At 45.1% G+C, this 8,192-nt stretch overlaps 1 protein-coding gene across 1 annotated transcript in view; it reads left to right on the top strand.

The window, feature by feature from the left end:
* The first annotated feature begins 228 nt into the window (after nt 1-228).
* The window catches only part of snca (synuclein alpha), a 77,259-nt gene continuing 69,295 nt past the window's right edge, over nt 229-8,192 (top strand). The window contains exon 1 of the mRNA XM_003221301.4: nt 229-633. The gene's annotated coding sequence lies outside the window, so the exon portion shown is untranslated. The remainder of the gene's footprint in view (nt 634-8,192) is intronic.

Here is an 8,192-nt window from a genome sequence, read left to right as displayed (position 1 = left end):
CAGGAAGGCAGCGCAAACTGCAAGGGAAAATTCCCCACTTGTTGCCCATCGGAGGAGGAAGAGTTTCTCCTTTCAGGAAAGCCTTCGGGGTGTCTTTCGGAGGTGAAGATGGAAGAAAGGGGTGGGGGGCTTTTTTACTACCGGGTGGAGCCAGCAAAAGATGGAGAGAGCAGGGAGGAGGAGGAGGAGGAGGAGAGGAGGAAGGCGGCGTCCTGGCTCCGGCTTGGCTCCTGGGCGCGGCTTTTCTCCGCTACCTGACGAATGAGGCAAGAGGCGGTGGGAAAAGGCGCAGGGAGAGGGAAAGAGAGGGAGGGAGAGAAGGAGAAGAAGAAGAAGCAAGGGAAGAAGCTGACTGGCCTCCCCTCAAGCCCTGGCATTCCTCCCTCTTTCCCACCCATTGCCCTGAAAGCGGGACCCGAGACCCCGGACCCATCCTTGCCCTCCTCGCCTGACTTCACCTGGACCTGGGTCCCACTCTCGCCTGAATCTCTGCATCCTTCAGCCGGGATGTACTGAGCACGCCATCGGAGCGCATCCTTGGTGAAATAAACTCGCCCTGTTCCCTTCTCCGGGCTCTTAATCACTTCCAAAGAGTCCCGAGGCGAAAGGAGTCACATTTCATTGGCAAGGAAGGTAAGTAAACTGGCTGAATTGATACTGGGGTTCTTTTATTTCTCCCCTTTAGGGAGAGAAAAAGAGAAGGCTTGTGGAGGGATGGCTTTTGCGAGTCTTGGGTGCATTTCCGTGGGAGTAAATTCCACTGAGCTTGATTTTGATAGAGTTATGGTGCATCTACATGCCTACAATTCAGTTTCAAAGTCTTTGAATTGCCAAGGCTCAATAGTATGGAGTCATAGGATTTGTAGTCTGGTGTCCTGTCCGTGTAGAGTGAATGTAGTTGGACACCACTTTAAACTGCCATGGCCCAATGGTATGGAATCCTTGGAGTTGTAGTTTGGTGAGGTACTAGCACGGTTTGGCAAAAGCTAAAGACCTTGCAAAGCAAACATTCCAGAGTGTTGTGGAAGGCTGTCATGGCCAGAATCACTGGGTTGCTGTGAGTTTTCCGGGCTGTATGGCCATGTTCCAGAAGCATTATCTTCCGACATTTCGTCCACATCTATGGCAGGCATCCTCAGAGGTTGTGAGGTCTGTTGGAAACTAGGCAAGGGGGTATATATATATCTGTGGAATATCCAGGGTGGGAGAAAGAACTCTTGTCTGTTTGAGGCAATTGTGAATGTTGCCATTGGCCACCTTAATTAGCATTGAATAGCCTTTCAGCTTCAAAGCCTGGCTGCTTCCTGTCTGGGGGAATCCTTTGTTGGGAGGTGTTAAGTGGCCCTGATTTTTTCAAAGCAATCAAACCAGGAAGCAGCCAGCCTTTGAACCTGCAAGGCTGTTCAAAGCTAATCAAGGTGGCCAATGGCAACATTCACACTTGCCTCAGACAAGCAACAGTTTCTTTCTCTCACCCTGAATGTTCCACAGATATATAAACCCCACTTGCCTAGTTTCCAACACACCTCACATCCTCTGAGGATGCCTGCCATAGATGTGGGTGAAACATCAGGAAAGAGTGTTTCTGGAACATGGCCATACAGCCCAGAAAACTCACAGCAACCCAGTGATTCCATAGGATCGAGCTATGGCAATTTAATAGTGTCAGACACCATAATTCTATAGTGTCCAGATGGACAATAAGAAATGTATCCCTATGGCAATGCCAGGTTGTACATCTTACTCAAAGACCAGAGTGTGGAAATACTCATGGGCAGGATTACAGGCAAACACAGCAATCTTGTGTCATAGGCTGCCTTCTGAAGTAAGTCCTGTTGGAAGTAGCAAGATTTATTTTACATTTTTATTTTATTTATTCTTATTTTTATCATTCCTTTCTCCCAAGGCTGCAAACAATACATATGACACAATAAATGTCATGTTTACAAACAATGTACGTAAATGCATTCAAATATTAATGCAAATGTTTTTTAAAAACAATTTAACTCTTTGAGTTATTAAAACCATTAGATGTTAAAATTCATTAAAATTCCACACCAATCCCAAAATACCAAGATTTATTTAGGAATTTTTTAAAAAAAACACCTTTCAAAGCTACACCTTTGATTTGAATGTTGGCCAGGGGCAGGTTATGACACTTACAAGAAGAAATCTCCTCAAAGTATCTACAGTTAGTATAAGAAAATGACTCTGAGACTTTGGATACCTGTGGAGCAGATTCCAAATGTTGCAAGTACGTGTGAACAGGTGTCTAGTCCCAAACACTTGTTTTTCAAAAACTCTGAATCTGTATACAGCTTTATAAATCTTTTGACTCATTTACTTTAAATCAAAAGATGGATGTGATTTAGTTTTTTTCCCCTGAGGGGCTGAGGTTGATTTGCATCACTTTGCTGGTCTTCTAGGACCAGTGAGGAACGTTGTAGTATATATTCAAAAGAGAGCTGAACTGTTTTTGCTATTGGGGCAACACATCAATTTCAGCTAATGGGCTAAACCTGTATCTGTATCCCAATGAGGCAACATCCTCTGTCTTCCCCACAATGGAAAACCAAATGCTCCAGTAAACACCTCCAGAGCCTCGCCCTGACTCCTCAGGAATTCAGTGGCATTGCTCCTAGCAGGATTTGCTGCTAAAATTCCCTTGGGGAGATGGAAATAACAAGAATAGAACTGTGGCATTTTAAAACACTAACAAGTCTCTGGGGCAACTGTAAGCATAGTTATTGGACTGTAATTCCCAGCAGCCCTAAGCAGTATAGCCAGGGGACAGGAAGGATGGAGTTGTGGTGCTTTAAGATAACAGGTGTTTTGGCTATTTTTGGATCTAGCACAAATGCAACCTGCTTCTTGGGTTGTTGTGTGTTTTCCGGGCTGTATGGCCATGTTCCAGCAGTATTCTCCCCTGATGTTACACCCACATCAATGGCAGGCATCCTCAGAGGTTGTGAGGTAACCTCTGAGGATGCCTGCCATAGATGTAGGCAAAATGTCAGGAGAGAATACTTCTGGAACATGGCCTTACAGCCCAGAAACACACACAAAAACCCTATGATTCCAGCCATGAAAGCCTTCAACGCAACCTGCTTCTTGATTTCCAAGTCATGAAATATTAAGTTACGGTATGTTCTATCTGTTTATAATTTACCTAGAACCAGGACTTCGTTAATGCCCTCCACCCCCAGACTAATGGTGCTTCTTCTTTGTAGTAGTGTTCAAAGAGACTGCCATGCTAGTCTGCTTTGCTTTGTTAGACTTCGTTATATATAAACATGAAAAGGCATAAAAGAATCCAAATGTGTTTTTGAGGCTGAGAAAAAAATGTTAACCTAAGCTCTCACGGAGACAGTCTGTTTCACTTATGCATTGCTTTCTGTAAAAACACACTCATCCAGGATTCTATGGAATCTGTAGGTGGGAAATTGGATATCTTTTTGAGATGTGTGAGGGAGGGTATGTTGTCTCTTTTCACAGGAGTAAGGAAAATTCATACAGCCCTTACTACTTCTTTACTTGACTAAATAGGTTAGATATGGTCTAGAAATAGTCTTTTCATTATTGAAAAGGGATAAAGAACTCCCTTACCCACACAGAGAGAGAGTAATCAAATTAAAGTGAAATGTTTCTGTTTTAAATTGTACAAATGTGAATAAAACTAAATCAGATGCATGACATCTTGTGCAGAGATGTGCTCTCCTTCTCTGACTGCAAATAGTTCCATAATTGGCATTTCAACACTTTCAATATAGGAGGATTTGTCTTAAAAATACTATGAAGAAATGCTGTCCCAGATGTTAGTAGTAGTCGGAGGTGGTCCCTCCCTGTAAAACAGGCATAGTCAAACTTTCCAGAAAGGACATGGTGGGTCACCACATCCTTATGCTGAGAAGACAGGGAAAAATAGGAGGGCCAGAGGAAAATGTCCATGGGGCCACATCCACCCCACAGGCCTTGCTTTGCCCATACCTGATGTAAAGGGTGTCATGATCACACAATACTTTCATGGGCTAGTAGGAAGTGGTTTTCCGAGCATCATGAGCCAAGTAGTACATGCCCCACTGCAGAAGCCCTGCCCAAACCCGATGTCCCCTCCTCTCAGAAAGTCCCACTAGTTAGTGGGGTCTATGGAAGGATCGTGTGATACTCCATGATCATGTGACATCCTCAAGAACCAGTAAGAAGTGGTCACATGATCACAAGAGGGATCACATGATCCATCCTGGGTTCATCTGGGCAGAAGGAGAAATGGCCATTTGGACCATTTCAGTTCACTTGGGTAATGAGCCTCTGAAAATCTGTTCCTTTTGGTCCACATGGTAATGGAGTCATCCTCTCAGAATTCCCCACTTGCATTTCAGACATCCAATGAAGGCAGTACATCTGTTTGAGATGGGACTAAGGTGGTGCACTTGTCAAGGGGCAGAAGTTAGGAATTTGATGGGTAGTACCACCTTTGACTGCTTGATGTTAATTCCAGAACTGGCCTTGTAAAGACAATTTAATATTTCTCCTCTCTTAAAGAATGCTAGGTGTCTTTTTTCATCCCTTTAAATTATAATTCACACCTTTATTGTCAAAATATTACTCACTTAATCATGGGCTTGCTGTACAACAGCCAAAGTAGGAATATAAGCTTCTGCTCTTTCACCTATTTTAATGTGGCAGAATTAGAGTTTAGATTTATTTATTGGTTTAATTATTTAATTTGACTAAAAATGAACAACAAAGTGCCATCTGCTTAAAACGGGTAGGCAAATGCTGATTTCCCATCAGCTCTATCTAACAGAGCCAATGGTGCAAAAGCACGCCATTGTGGTTACTGGTTTGAACATCTGATGGTAGTTCTGGAAACGAGGGTCCAATTCCCTGCTTAGCCATGGAAATCCATTAGATGACCTTATTTGAGTTGCACACTTTCCTCCCAGAAAATCCAATGACAGGTTCACCTTAGTTGTTATGGCACTTAAGCTACATGATTGAAACTGTAATCACAGTTATTAGAATCAACTCAAAATATTTTGGTACTTGAGGCAAAGATGCCCATCATTCATTCAAAAGCTGATTGACTATCCACTGGATCTTCTTTTGACTTCAGTAATTGCACAGCTCTGCCCTGAGAGGCTTGGTTCATTTAGCGCTGTCCTCCAACAGTTTCCATCACCCAAAGCAGCTGCCTTTCCCTAATAGTAGGGTTGGGTCTGATAGTTACTTAAAGCAAGACACATTGTGAAAATGGATAGGATTACCAGTTTAGTAATCACTGATTGGGTTAGCTGCTGATGCATCATCTGAATGCCACTCAGACCTGATGAATTGCAGAAGTTCTTCCCTTGGTATTCAAGACAGGCTTTTCCTCCCTGGTTCCCTTATGTCTGGCAGCTACCCACTCATCCCAAAAAGAAATTGTAGTGCAAGATTCAAAATGGAAGTCCTGTATGAAAATGCATTCTCAAAAGACCTGAATAAACCAGGTGGAAAAATTACACACGCGTGCTTTGCACTGTAGCAGAATTATAAATGGTGGTTAAATTGACAGCTGTTTGAGGGGTCTTGAACTGAAACATCCATTTTACTAAGTGGTGAATAAGATTAAAGATGTAAGGAGATAGGCTTAAAAGAAACCAACTGATGCAAAATAATGTCTTACTATGGAAACACAGAAGAAGAATCATGCAGAAGTATAACGTTCTGTGTCGTGTTGCTGGATAAATTGATAGATTGCTGATCTTAAAAGACTGATAAATGTTGTAACTGAAGAAAAGACTATATTCCCCTTATCACACTGGAGCTTTAACAGGGGCAGCCCCATTCTTCTGGTATAAACAGAATTCTGGGAAATGTAGTTTGGGAAGGCGAGGACCTCTGTAGCAGAATATTCAAAAGGCTGCACTGTAAACTATATTTCCCAGAATTCTGCTTGCACCAGGAGAATGGGGTTGCCTGTGTTAAAGCCCCAGTGTGATGAGGAAGTGCCTTTTTTCCAGATAATACACATAATAAATCTCATGAAGTTAATAGGGTCCTTGTAAGGTGACGGGTGATTTGAAGGCACATACACAACGAAGTGTAACTAATTTGGGAGTTCAAGTCCTTGCTTAGGCTAAATCTGGTCTAGTCATTATCTTTTAGCCTAATTTACTTCCTGGGTTTGTTCCTTGAAGGTACAATGCAATATCAGAGATACAAAGATGCAATGATTACACAAGCAGTCAGGCATTTATCTCAACAACCATATAGCCATATACTGCAAGGAGAGTCCAGAAATGGAGGCACTTGTTTAGATCTATTTGTGGATTTTTACATATATGTGTGTGTGTGTGTGTGTACAATAGATGTTAATTAGCTCTGAGTTGTATATATATACATGTCATGGAGCCAGATCCCAGGGCTGAATTTCCAAGCCCTGAATCTGACTTCATAACATAAAACAACCCTGCAAGCACCTGGCGGGAGGAGATAAAATGAGCCTGGGAACTCAGAGTTGAAAGTATAAACAATTATAATTGCTGTAGTGTGTGGGAATAGAAATCATGGTAGAAATGTGATCCCGAAGGTGGGGTTTGATGATGATATTTGCGTGTGATATTACGTTGCATCAGAAGTGATAAAATTAGATGTATGTAAACATTAGGTCATTCTCGACTTTTCCAAAGTCATGTATTCTTCAATAAAGATTGAATTTGAGAGCAGCTATCTTTGATCTGCGTTCAGACTGGTCCTTTGAAGTGAGCCTGACATTAAAGTCGAGAATCCATTTCTCACCCTCCTGCGGAATTCGCAGTGAAGTGATAATGAGTGAAGAAGGAGATCAAAGCCCAAATGGGGCAGAGAGGCCTTTGCAAGGGGCCCGGCCGAAGAGAGAAGAAACGCTGCAAGCCATAGCTTCCTCTACGGGGTACCCCAGGCCGAACGGCGTGACCCAGAGAATTCCCAGGGGAGGAAGAGGCGTCTCTGCGGCTGCAGAAACCAGTTGGGGATCTGGAGGAAGTATGCCGGAGACCGTGGCCCTGCGGTTATCCATCCTGGAAACTAATTTATCCAGGCTGTCGGAAACCGTGGGGAGATTGGTGCCATTATTGGAAGAGAATCTCCAAAAGGAGCCCAGCCGATATGGCGCCGAGAGAGAACCAAGTAAAGAAGGAGATTGGAGCCAGAGGGGCCAGCGAGCGTCAACGCAGAGTCCCGTGGCGGCAAGGGACGAGGGAGATGAGGAATACTGGCGGGAGCTGGAGTTCCGGGACAGAATGGCGCGAGAAGTGGAGCGTCAGCGAGCCCTGGGAACTCTGAGGCCGCCATCTCCAACAGAGCTCCCAACCCCCCGAATGGGCGTCGGGGTGGAAAGACCACTGGGGCCAGGGATCGGGTCCAGTGGATTAGCAGACGAAGGCGGAGAGGAGCGGGGGACCCAGGAAGAGGAGGAGGATGTGCCGTACGACGAGGAAAGGCGAGATGAGGGGGCTACAGCAAGGCCAGTATGCGGATGGGCGGAAGAGCCGACAGCGGCGGCAGACTTTCGGGAGCCGCGCAGAATGACCACCGGAGTGGGGCGCGGCGTGTTCCAAGGAGCCGCCCGAGGAAACCTGATGCAACCCTTCCCCATGCCTCCCAGACAGCATCAACGGGCTGCAGAATGGATGCCTAGAAGGGAAGATCTCAAACTAGAATACGGAGGGGAATCAGATGAACTGAACTTTTTTCTAATTAGCATCAGAGGATACATGGAAGACAATGCACACACATTCCCCTCCGAGGCAAGCAGGGTTCGAGCCATCGGCAACACACTAAAGCGAGGAGCAGCCAGCTGGTATGTGCAGCTTCATGCCAGACGCGACCCATGCCTGAGGTCAGTGCCCCGCTTCCTCGCCGCACTGGAAAACCGGTTCAGAGACCGGCTAGAGCAATTGAGGGCTCGAGACCAGCTGAAAGGAATAAAGCAGAGGGACAAAACAGTGCCCGAGTACGCAGAGGAATTCCTTCACCTCGCGGAAAGGGTACCAGAATGGTCTGAAGTGACCAAAGTGGAGTTATTTAAAGAGGGACTGCGCCCCGAGATTTTCAGCTGGGCAGCGCACAGAGACGACCCCGAAACGCTCCAGGGATGGATTCAACTAGCGGGGCGCGTCGAATCCACCCTGGCCCAAGTAAAGCGCTTCAGGAGCAGCAGCGGCCAG

This window comes from Anolis carolinensis, chromosome 5 (genome assembly GCF_035594765.1).
Source record: "Anolis carolinensis isolate JA03-04 chromosome 5, rAnoCar3.1.pri, whole genome shotgun sequence".
NCBI classification, from domain to species: Eukaryota; Metazoa; Chordata; class Lepidosauria; order Squamata; family Dactyloidae; genus Anolis; species Anolis carolinensis.
This window is presented reverse-complemented; position numbering and strand designations above follow the sequence as displayed.